Consider the following 10,932-nt stretch of genomic DNA (forward strand, 5'->3'; position numbering starts at 1 on the left):
TGTCCTCTATGCTTACAGCTTCCCGTGGGTGTTGGTTTGATACCGTTTGGGGACAGCCAAGGAGGCATCTGCAGGCAACAAAGGTAGGTGTGTGCTTGTGTGTGTGTTTCCTATGCAGATCCTAAGCCCAGTGTCACATGCAAGTAGGAGGAGTAAGAAGGGTTCCTGGCAAATCCGGGTTATGGATTGCATTTAAAAAGGCCCCGTGGGAGTGCAATGGGCCCCTGTCTTGCTGCTTAGCAATAATGGTATGGGTTTAGGTTCTGCTGTGTGTACTGGTGGTTGACTGCCCCCCAGCCCAGAGTGTGCATGGAAAATTGTCTGGCAGCCTCCCTGACAGCAAGCAGTGATAGTGCCCATGAAGGGGACCTTGTTGGGCCCGCCCCTTTCACGGTTATCGCTTCTCGGCCTTTTGGCTAAGATCAAGTGTAGTATCTGTTCTTATCAGTTTAATATCTGATACGTCCCCTATCTGGGGACCATATATTAAATGGATTTTTGAGAACGGGGGCCGATTTCGAAGCTTGCTTCCGTCGCCCTATGCATTGACCCGATATGGCAGTATCTTCGGGTACAGTGCACCACCCCCTTACAGGGTTAAAAAGAAAGATTCCTACTTTCATTGCTACCTGCTTGCTGGCTAGCCAGCTAGCCAGCCCTGTGGGCCTTGCTGCTGCTGCAGCCAAAAAACAAAAGGTGGTGCTGCTGCTGCTTCTGCTGCTTCTGCTTCTGCTTGTGTCTGGCCCCTGTTGGAGCGTCCAGGCACAGGACTTCTGCTGCTGCTGACTAAATGGCCTCCTTAATTGGATCATTTGAGTAGCCAGCACACCTGTGCAGGTAGGGCATGACATGATAGGCAGCTGCCTTGATAGCGGGTGGGTGCTGAATGTTCCTAATTGACAAAATAAGATTAATGCTTATGAAGAAATATAAAATCTCATCCCTTCCCCAATATCGCGCCACACCCCTACCCCTTAATTCCCTGGTTGAACGTGATGGACATATGTCTTTTTTCGACCGTACTAACTATGTAACTATGTAACATAACATGGGGGGGGGGGGGGGGGGTCTCCTGGCTGTTCACACAGGTGTGTCATTGCTGTACATTGACCATGCATTGCTTCTGTGGTATTGCAAAGGCAAAGACAAATGCTTCCAGCCATCCATTGCACTAATGGATTGGTCATCAGCTGGCTGTCTATGTCCCGCATCAATATAGACCAAAGTACAGAGGGTTAGGCTATGCTATTGTGCACCTACCTGATGCATCAGAAGGTGCGAGGCCCTTGCTAAATTCTGTGCACAGACTTTGAGATCTATGCTTTAGACTGTATCTAAACCTGCTCCAACATGGACTGACATTCTGGCCTACTTTCAGCCGATGCGACTTGTCTGTCGCTGAACAGTCGCTTTTTATGTATTCAGCACCTATGTATAATGTTGTAAAAATGCTCTAGAAGCTAAAGTCGCAGAAATGTCACACATATTTGGCCTGCAACTTTCTGTGCGACAAATTCAGACAGGAAAAATCAGTATAAATCCTTAGAAAATTATCCCCCAGTGTCTCCATCTGCTGGCGGTATTGAATAAGCATTGCTGCACTGATGGGGTATGCATTAGACGAAAAAAAAGAAGAAAAAGAAGAATAATACGCCCAGAAAAGAGGCGAAAAGGAGAAAAACGTAAAAAAACGTGAAAAAAAAGTAAGAGGAAGAGAAGGGAAAAAAAGGTGGAAATGGGTTTAAAAGTGATTTCGGCGGAGAAATATATATATATATATATATATATATATATATATATATATATATGCGCACACACACACATAGATATAAACGTATTCTCCATTGAGATATTGCAGCCGCTGCTGTGTCCAGGCCCAGGAGCCTTAGCACTGTGCTGTGATGTCACTCAATACCACTGACATCACTAGGTGTAAACAACATCTCTCCTTTGCTGTGTATGTGACTATGGAGCTGTTTGGTGATGTCGTCTATTACGGCCTTCATAGAAGCAACAGGAGATTGTTGCATCCATCTTGAACCCTCAGAACTACAGTGCTATGATGTCACTCACTTCCACAGGCCTTGCAGAGTGTAAACAACAACAACCCAGCTTTGTTGTGTATGTAACCATAGGGATTTGTGATGTCACCTAGAACCTTCACAGCAGCGACAGCTTTATGAGGAGCATCAGCACTGCTCTGCCTGAGCAGAACCATCACCGCCATAGGTTGTCAAATAACCCGGATTTAACCCACACAGGTAAGTCCAATGGGGTGCAGGCATGTCCTCTATGCTTACAGCTTCCCGTGGGTGTTGGTTTGATACCGTTTGGGGACAGCCAAGGAGGCATCTGCAGGCAACAAAGGTAGGTGTGTGCTTGTGTGTGTGTTTCCTATGCAGATCCTAAGCCCAGTGTCACATGCAAGTAGGAGGAGTAAGAAGGGTTCCTGGCAAATCCGGGTTATGGATTGCATTTAAAAAGGCCCCGTGGGAGTGCAATGGGCCCCTGTCTTGCTGCTTAGCAATAATGGTATGGGTTTAGGTTCTGCTGTGTGTACTGGTGGTTGACTGCCCCCCAGCCCAGAGTGTGCATGGAAAATTGTCTGGCAGCCTCCCTGACAGCAAGCAGTGATAGTGCCCATGAAGGGGACCTTGTTGGGCCCGCCCCTTTCACGGTTATCGCTTCTCGGCCTTTTGGCTAAGATCAAGTGTAGTATCTGTTCTTATCAGTTTAATATCTGATACGTCCCCTATCTGGGGACCATATATTAAATGGATTTTTGAGAACGGGGGCCGATTTCGAAGCTTGCTTCCGTCGCCCTATGCATTGACCCGATATGGCAGTATCTTCGGGTACAGTGCACCACCCCCTTACAGGGTTAAAAAGAAAGATTCCTACTTTCATTGCTACCTGCTTGCTGGCTAGCCAGCTAGCCAGCCCTGTGGGCCTTGCTGCTGCTGCAGCCAAAAAACAAAAGGTGGTGCTGCTGCTGCTTCTGCTGCTTCTGCTTCTGCTTGTGTCTGGCCCCTGTTGGAGCGTCCAGGCACAGGACTTCTGCTGCTGCTGACTAAATGGCCTCCTTAATTGGATCATTTGAGTAGCCAGCACACCTGTGCAGGTAGGGCATGACATGATAGGCAGCTGCCTTGATAGCGGGTGGGTGCTGAATGTTCCTAATTGACAAAATAAGATTAATGCTTATGAAGAAATATAAAATCTCATCCCTTCCCCAATATCGCGCCACACCCCTACCCCTTAATTCCCTGGTTGAACGTGATGGACATATGTCTTTTTTCGACCGTACTAACTATGTAACTATGTAACATAACATGGGGGGGGGGGGGGGGGGGGGGTCTCCTGGCTGTTCACACAGGTGTGTCATTGCTGTACATTGACCATGCATTGCTTCTGTGGTATTGCAAAGGCAAAGACAAATGCTTCCAGCCATCCATTGCACTAATGGATTGGTCATCAGCTGGCTGTCTATGTCCCGCATCAATATAGAACAAAGTACAGAGGGTTAGGCTATGCTATTGTGCACCTACCTGATGCATCAGAAGGTGCGAGGCCCTTGCTAAATTCTGTGCACAGACTTTGAGATCTATGCTTTAGACTGTATCTAAACCTGCTCCAACATGGACTGACATTCTGGCCTACTTTCAGCCGATGCGACTTGTCTGTCGCTGAACAGTCGCTTTTTATGTATTCAGCACCTATGTATAATGTTGTAAAAATGCTCTAGAAGCTAAAGTCGCAGAAATGTCACACATATTTGGCCTGCAACTTTCTGTGCGACAAATTCAGACAGGAAAAATCAGTATAAATCCTTAGAAAATTATCCCCCAGTGTCTCCATCTGCTGGCGGTATTGAATAAGCATTGCTGCACTGATGGGGTATGCATTAGACGAAAAAAAAGAAGAAAAAGAAGAATAATACGCCCAGAAAAGAGGCGAAAAGGAGAAAAACGTAAAAAAACGTGAAAAAAAAGTAAGAGGAAGAGAAGGGAAAAAAAGGTGGAAATGGGTTTAAAAGTGATTTCGGCGGAGAAATATATATATATATATATATATATATATATATATATATATATATATATGCGCACACACACACATAGATATAAACGTATTCTCCGTTGAGATATTGCAGCCGCTGCTGTGTCCAGGCCCAGGAGCCTTAGCACTGTGCTGTGATGTCACTCAATACCACTGACATCACTAGGTGTAAACAACATCTCTCCTTTGCTGTGTATGTGACTATGGAGCTGTTTGGTGATGTCGTCTATTACGGCCTTCATAGAAGCAACAGGAGATTGTTGCATCCATCTTGAACCCTCAGAACTACAGTGCTATGATGTCACTCACTTCCACAGGCCTTGCAGAGTGTAAACAACAACAACCCAGCTTTGTTGTGTATGTAACCAAAGGGATTTGTGATGTCACCTAGAACCTTCACAGCAGCGACAGCTTTATGAGGAGCATCAGCACTGCTCTGCCTGAGCAGAACCATCACCGCCATAGGTTGTCAAATAACCCGGATTTAACCCACACAGGTAAGTCCAATGGGGTGCAGGCATGTCCTCTATGCTTACAGCTTCCCGTGGGTGTTGGTTTGATACCGTTTGGGGACAGCCAAGGAGGCATCTGCAGGCAACAAAGGTAGGTGTGTGCTTGTGTGTGTGTTTCCTATGCAGATCCTAAGCCCAGTGTCACATGCAAGTAGGAGGAGTAAGAAGGGTTCCTGGCAAATCCGGGTTATGGATTGCATTTAAAAAGGCCCCGTGGGAGTGCAATGGGCCCCTGTCTTGCTGCTTAGCAATAATGGTATGGGTTTAGGTTCTGCTGTGTGTACTGGTGGTTGACTGCCCCCCAGCCCAGAGTGTGCATGGAAAATTGTCTGGCAGCCTCCCTGACAGCAAGCAGTGATAGTGCCCATGAAGGGGACCTTGTTGGGCCCGCCCCTTTCACGGTTATCGCTTCTCGGCCTTTTGGCTAAGATCAAGTGTAGTATCTGTTCTTATCAGTTTAATATCTGATACGTCCCCTATCTGGGGACCATATATTAAATGGATTTTTGAGAACGGGGGCCGATTTCGAAGCTTGCTTCTGTCGCCCTATGCATTGACCCGATATGGCAGTATCTTCGGGTACAGTGCACCACCCCCTTACAGGGTTAAAAAGAAAGATTCCTACTTTCATTGCTACCTGCTTGCTGGCTAGCCAGCTAGCCAGCCCTGTGGGCCTTGCTGCTGCTGCAGCCAATAAACAAAAGGTGGTGCTGCTGCTGCTTCTGCTGCTTCTGCTTCTGCTTGTGTCTGGCCCCTGTTGGAGCGTCCAGGCACAGGACTTCTGCTGCTGCTGACTAAATGGCCTCCTTAATTGGATCATTTGAGTAGCCAGCACACCTGTGCAGGTAGGGCATGACATGATAGGCAGCTGCCTTGATAGCGGGTGGGTGCTGAATGTTCCTAATTGACAAAATAAGATTAATGCTTATGAAGAAATATAAAATCTCATCCCTTCCCCAATATCGCGCCACACCCCTACCCCTTAATTCCCTGGTTGAACGTGATGGACATATGTCTTTTTTCGACCGTACTAACTATGTAACATAACATGGGGGGGGGGGGGGGGTCTCCTGGCTGTTCACACAGGTGTGTCATTGCTGTACATTGACCATGCATTGCTTCTGTGGTATTGCAAAGGCAAAGACAAATGCTTCCAGCCATCCATTGCACTAATGGATTGGTCATCAGCTGGCTGTCTATGTCCCGCATCAATATAGACCAAAGTACAGAGGGTTAGGCTATGCTATTGTGCACCTACCTGATGCATCAGAAGGTGCGAGGCCCTTGCTAAATTCTGTGCACAGACTTTGAGATCTATGCTTTAGACTGTATCTAAACCTGCTCCAACATGGACTGACATTCTGGCCTACTTTCAGCCGATGCGACTTGTCTGTCGCTGAACAGTCGCTTTTTATGTATTCAGCACCTATGTATAATGTTGTAAAAATGCTCTAGAAGCTAAAGTCGCAGAAATGTCACACATATTTGGCCTGCAACTTTCTGTGCGACAAATTCAGACAGGAAAAATCAGTATAAATCCTTAGAAAATTATCCCCCAGTGTCTCCATCTGCTGGCGGTATTGAATAAGCATTGCTGCACTGATGGGGTATGCATTAGACGAAAAAAAAGAAGAAAAAGAAGAATAATACGCCCAGAAAAGAGGCGAAAAGGAGAAAAACGTAAAAAAACGTGAAAAAAAAGTAAGAGGAAGAGAAGGGAAAAAAAGGTGGAAATGGGTTTAAAAGTGATTTCGGCGGAGAAATATATATATATATATATATATATATATATATATATATATATATATGCGCACACACACACATAGATATAAACGTATTCTCCGTTGAGATATTGCAGCCGCTGCTGTGTCCAGGCCCAGGAGCCTTAGCACTGTGCTGTGATGTCACTCAATACCACTGACATCACTAGGTGTAAACAACATCTCTCCTTTGCTGTGTATGTGACTATGGAGCTGTTTGGTGATGTCGTCTATTACGGCCTTCATAGAAGCAACAGGAGATTGTTGCATCCATCTTGAACCCTCAGAACTACAGTGCTATGATGTCACTCACTTCCACAGGCCTTGCAGAGTGTAAACAACAACAACCCAGCTTTGTTGTGTATGTAACCAAAGGGATTTGTGATGTCACCTAGAACCTTCACAGCAGCGACAGCTTTATGAGGAGCATCAGCACTGCTCTGCCTGAGCAGAACCATCACCGCCATAGGTTGTCAAATAACCCGGATTTAACCCACACAGGTAAGTCCAATGGGGTGCAGGCATGTCCTCTATGCTTACAGCTTCCCGTGGGTGTTGGTTTGATACCGTTTGGGGACAGCCAAGGAGGCATCTGCAGGCAACAAAGGTAGGTGTGTGCTTGTGTGTGTGTTTCCTATGCAGATCCTAAGCCCAGTGTCACATGCAAGTAGGAGGAGTAAGAAGGGTTCCTGGCAAATCCGGGTTATGGATTGCATTTAAAAAGGCCCCGTGGGAGTGCAATGGGCCCCTGTCTTGCTGCTTAGCAATAATGGTATGGGTTTAGGTTCTGCTGTGTGTACTGGTGGTTGACTGCCCCCCAGCCCAGAGTGTGCATGGAAAATTGTCTGGCAGCCTCCCTGACAGCAAGCAGTGATAGTGCCCATGAAGGGGACCTTGTTGGGCCCGCCCCTTTCACGGTTATCGCTTCTCGGCCTTTTGGCTAAGATCAAGTGTAGTATCTGTTCTTATCAGTTTAATATCTGATACGTCCCCTATCTGGGGACCATATATTAAATGGATTTTTGAGAACGGGGGCCGATTTCGAAGCTTGCTTCCGTCGCCCTATGCATTGACCCGATATGGCAGTATCTTCGGGTACAGTGCACCACCCCCTTACAGGGTTAAAAAGAAAGATTCCTACTTTCATTGCTACCTGCTTGCTGGCTAGCCAGCTAGCCAGCCCTGTGGGCCTTGCTGCTGCTGCAGCCAATAAACAAAAGGTGGTGCTGCTGCTGCTTCTGCTGCTTCTGCTTCTGCTTGTGTCTGGCCCCTGTTGGAGCGTCCAGGCACAGGACTTCTGCTGCTGCTGACTAAATGGCCTCCTTAATTGGATCATTTGAGTAGCCAGCACACCTGTGCAGGTAGGGCATGACATGATAGGCAGCTGCCTTGATAGCGGGTGGGTGCTGAATGTTCCTAATTGACAAAATAAGATTAATGCTTATGAAGAAATATAAAATCTCATCCCTTCCCCAATATCGCGCCACACCCCTACCCCTTAATTCCCTGGTTGAACGTGATGGACATATGTCTTTTTTCGACCGTACTAACTATGTAACATAACATGGGGGGGGGGGGGGTCTCCTGGCTGTTCACACAGGTGTGTCATTGCTGTACATTGACCATGCATTGCTTCTGTGGTATTGCAAAGGCAAAGACAAATGCTTCCAGCCATCCATTGCACTAATGGATTGGTCATCAGCTGGCTGTCTATGTCCCGCATCAATATAGACCAAAGTACAGAGGGTTAGGCTATGCTATTGTGCACCTACCTGATGCATCAGAAGGTGCGAGGCCCTTGCTAAATTCTGTGCACAGACTTTGAGATCTATGCTTTAGACTGTATCTAAACCTGCTCCAACATGGACTGACATTCTGGCCTACTTTCAGCCGATGCGACTTGTCTGTCGCTGAACAGTCGCTTTTTATGTATTCAGCACCTATGTATAATGTTGTAAAAATGCTCTAGAAGCTAAAGTCGCAGAAATGTCACACATATTTGGCCTGCAACTTTCTGTGCGACAAATTCAGACAGGAAAAATCAGTATAAATCCTTAGAAAATTATCCCCCAGTGTCTCCATCTGCTGGCGGTATTGAATAAGCATTGCTGCACTGATGGGGTATGCATTAGACGAAAAAAAAGAAGAAAAAGAAGAATAATACGCCCAGAAAAGAGGCGAAAAGGAGAAAAACGTAAAAAAACGTGAAAAAAAAGTAAGAGGAAGAGAAGGGAAAAAAAGGTGGAAATGGGTTTAAAAGTGATTTCGGCGGAGAAATATATATATATATATATATATATATATATATATATATATATATATATGCGCACACACACACATAGATATAAACGTATTCTCCGTTGAGATATTGCAGCCGCTGCTGTGTCCAGGCCCAGGAGCCTTAGCACTGTGCTGTGATGTCACTCAATACCACTGACATCACTAGGTGTAAACAACATCTCTCCTTTGCTGTGTATGTGACTATGGAGCTGTTTGGTGATGTCGTCTATTACGGCCTTCATAGAAGCAACAGGAGATTGTTGCATCCATCTTGAACCCTCAGAACTACAGTGCTATGATGTCACTCACTTCCACAGGCCTTGCAGAGTGTAAACAACAACAACCCAGCTTTGTTGTGTATGTAACCAAAGGGATTTGTGATGTCACCTAGAACCTTCACAGCAGCGACAGCTTTATGAGGAGCATCAGCACTGCTCTGCCTGAGCAGAACCATCACCGCCATAGGTTGTCAAATAACCCGGATTTAACCCACACAGGTAAGTCCAATGGGGTGCAGGCATGTCCTCTATGCTTACAGCTTCCCGTGGGTGTTGGTTTGATACCGTTTGGGGACAGCCAAGGAGGCATCTGCAGGCAACAAAGGTAGGTGTGTGCTTGTGTGTGTGTTTCCTATGCAGATCCTAAGCCCAGTGTCACATGCAAGTAGGAGGAGTAAGAAGGGTTCCTGGCAAATCCGGGTTATGGATTGCATTTAAAAAGGCCCCGTGGGAGTGCAATGGGCCCCTGTCTTGCTGCTTAGCAATAATGGTATGGGTTTAGGTTCTGCTGTGTGTACTGGTGGTTGACTGCCCCCCAGCCCAGAGTGTGCATGGAAAATTGTCTGGCAGCCTCCCTGACAGCAAGCAGTGATAGTGCCCATGAAGGGGACCTTGTTGGGCCCGCCCCTTTCACGGTTATCGCTTCTCGGCCTTTTGGCTAAGATCAAGTGTAGTATCTGTTCTTATCAGTTTTCATGCTGGTGGGGATGGGTGCTGCATGGAGGATGCAGGTGTACCAGGGCTTTCCGGGGCTGGTTCTGAGGAATCAGCTCAACGGCTGCCCCGATGTGACCTGTTCCCTCCGGGTCTCGCCATGAGGCTGAGAGGGTCTAGAGCCGAGGTACTTTTGTGCCTCGGGGAGTGGTGACCCTGAGGTGCCGAAACTCACTGGGAGAATAGGCTCACTGAGTTGAAGCACGGGCACCATAATCTCTTCACCTTGTGGCACTCACCTCTTGATTCCCGGCCTTCTGGCTAGGATCAGAGAAATTTTTATAGATCCGGCCGGATGTCCGGGCAGTATATCTGCACACATTCACTTATTTATTTATTTTTTGTCTCACTGTGTCACTTTTTGCGTGTTGTGTGTTCACAGGATTTGTCAGGATGCGGTAGCCCTTCTGGGTGTCCCTCCTGGCGGTCTAGGGGAGGTGTGTGTGGCCATTAGGTTCCGCACCTCCCTGCAAACACCCCGGGTACTCCTGCTTTGGCAGGGTACCTACCGTAATCGGCTTTGCGGGCAGATACCTTGGCTAACGCCAAGGGGGATGCCGGGAGCATTTGTGGTCCCCTAGTAGCTTCGGCGAAAAGGGACATCGAACCTGGAACCTCGCAGGTACCTTTTGGTCCGGAGGCGAAGGGTAAGGTTTGTTGGGGGGCCTCTCTCCTATCGGAGAAGGGCTTGCGATAGACCGCATCCTTTGTGCACGTTTTTTTAGTGTAACACGTTTGCACTTTTTCTTGCACTTTGGGTGAATCGAAAGCACGTTCCTCGGCTTTAGATAAAAAAACAAAAAAAAAAATCTGTTCTTATCAGTTTAATATCTGATACGTCCCCTATCTGGGGACCATATATTAAATGGATTTTTGAGAACGGGGGCCGATTTCGAAGCTTGCTTCCGTCGCCCTATGCATTGACCCGATATGGCAGTATCTTCGGGTACAGTGCACCACCCCCTTACAGGGTTAAAAAGAAAGATTCCTACTTTCATTGCTACCTGCTTGCTGGCTAGCCAGCTAGCCAGCCCTGTGGGCCTTGCTGCTGCTGCAGCCAAAAAACAAAAGGTGGTGCTGCTGCTGCTTCTGCTGCTTCTGCTTCTGCTTGTGTCTGGCCCCTGTTGGAGCGTCCAGGCACAGGACTTCTGCTGCTGCTGACTAAATGGCCTCCTTAATTGGATCATTTGAGTAGCCAGCACACCTGTGCAGGTAGGGCATGACATGATAGGCAGCTGCCTTGATAGCGGGTGGGTGCTGAATGTTCCTAATTGACAAAATAAGATTAATGCTTATGAAGAAATATAAAATCTCATCCCTTCCCCAATATCG

General features: G+C 47.1%; 5 non-coding genes and 1 pseudogene across 5 annotated transcripts; all 6 read left to right on the top strand.

Annotated features, from left to right (window-relative positions):
* Positions 1-396: 396 nt before the first annotated feature.
* LOC130308061 (U2 spliceosomal RNA) lies at positions 397-587 on the top strand. Its single transcript, XR_008857123.1, has one exon. It is a non-coding gene; the product is annotated as a U2 spliceosomal RNA (small nuclear RNA).
* A 2,093-nt stretch (positions 588-2,680) lies between these two features.
* Positions 2,681-2,871, top strand: LOC130308062 (U2 spliceosomal RNA). Its single transcript, XR_008857124.1, has one exon. It is a non-coding gene; the product is annotated as a U2 spliceosomal RNA (small nuclear RNA).
* Positions 2,872-4,972: 2,101 nt separating this feature from the next.
* On the top strand, positions 4,973-5,163 carry LOC130308041 (U2 spliceosomal RNA). Its single transcript, XR_008857105.1, has one exon. It is a non-coding gene; the product is annotated as a U2 spliceosomal RNA (small nuclear RNA).
* Positions 5,164-7,248: 2,085 nt separating this feature from the next.
* Positions 7,249-7,439, top strand: LOC130308063 (U2 spliceosomal RNA). Its single transcript, XR_008857125.1, has one exon. It is a non-coding gene; the product is annotated as a U2 spliceosomal RNA (small nuclear RNA).
* Positions 7,440-9,524: 2,085 nt separating this feature from the next.
* On the top strand, positions 9,525-9,684 carry LOC130308071 (U2 spliceosomal RNA; annotated as a pseudogene).
* A 693-nt stretch (positions 9,685-10,377) lies between these two features.
* Positions 10,378-10,562, top strand: LOC130308069 (U2 spliceosomal RNA). Its single transcript, XR_008857130.1, has one exon. It is a non-coding gene; the product is annotated as a U2 spliceosomal RNA (small nuclear RNA).
* Positions 10,563-10,932: the final 370 nt, after the last annotated feature.

This window comes from Hyla sarda, unplaced genomic scaffold (genome assembly GCF_029499605.1).
Source record: "Hyla sarda isolate aHylSar1 unplaced genomic scaffold, aHylSar1.hap1 scaffold_1458, whole genome shotgun sequence".
Classification (NCBI taxonomy): Eukaryota; Metazoa; Chordata; class Amphibia; order Anura; family Hylidae; genus Hyla; species Hyla sarda.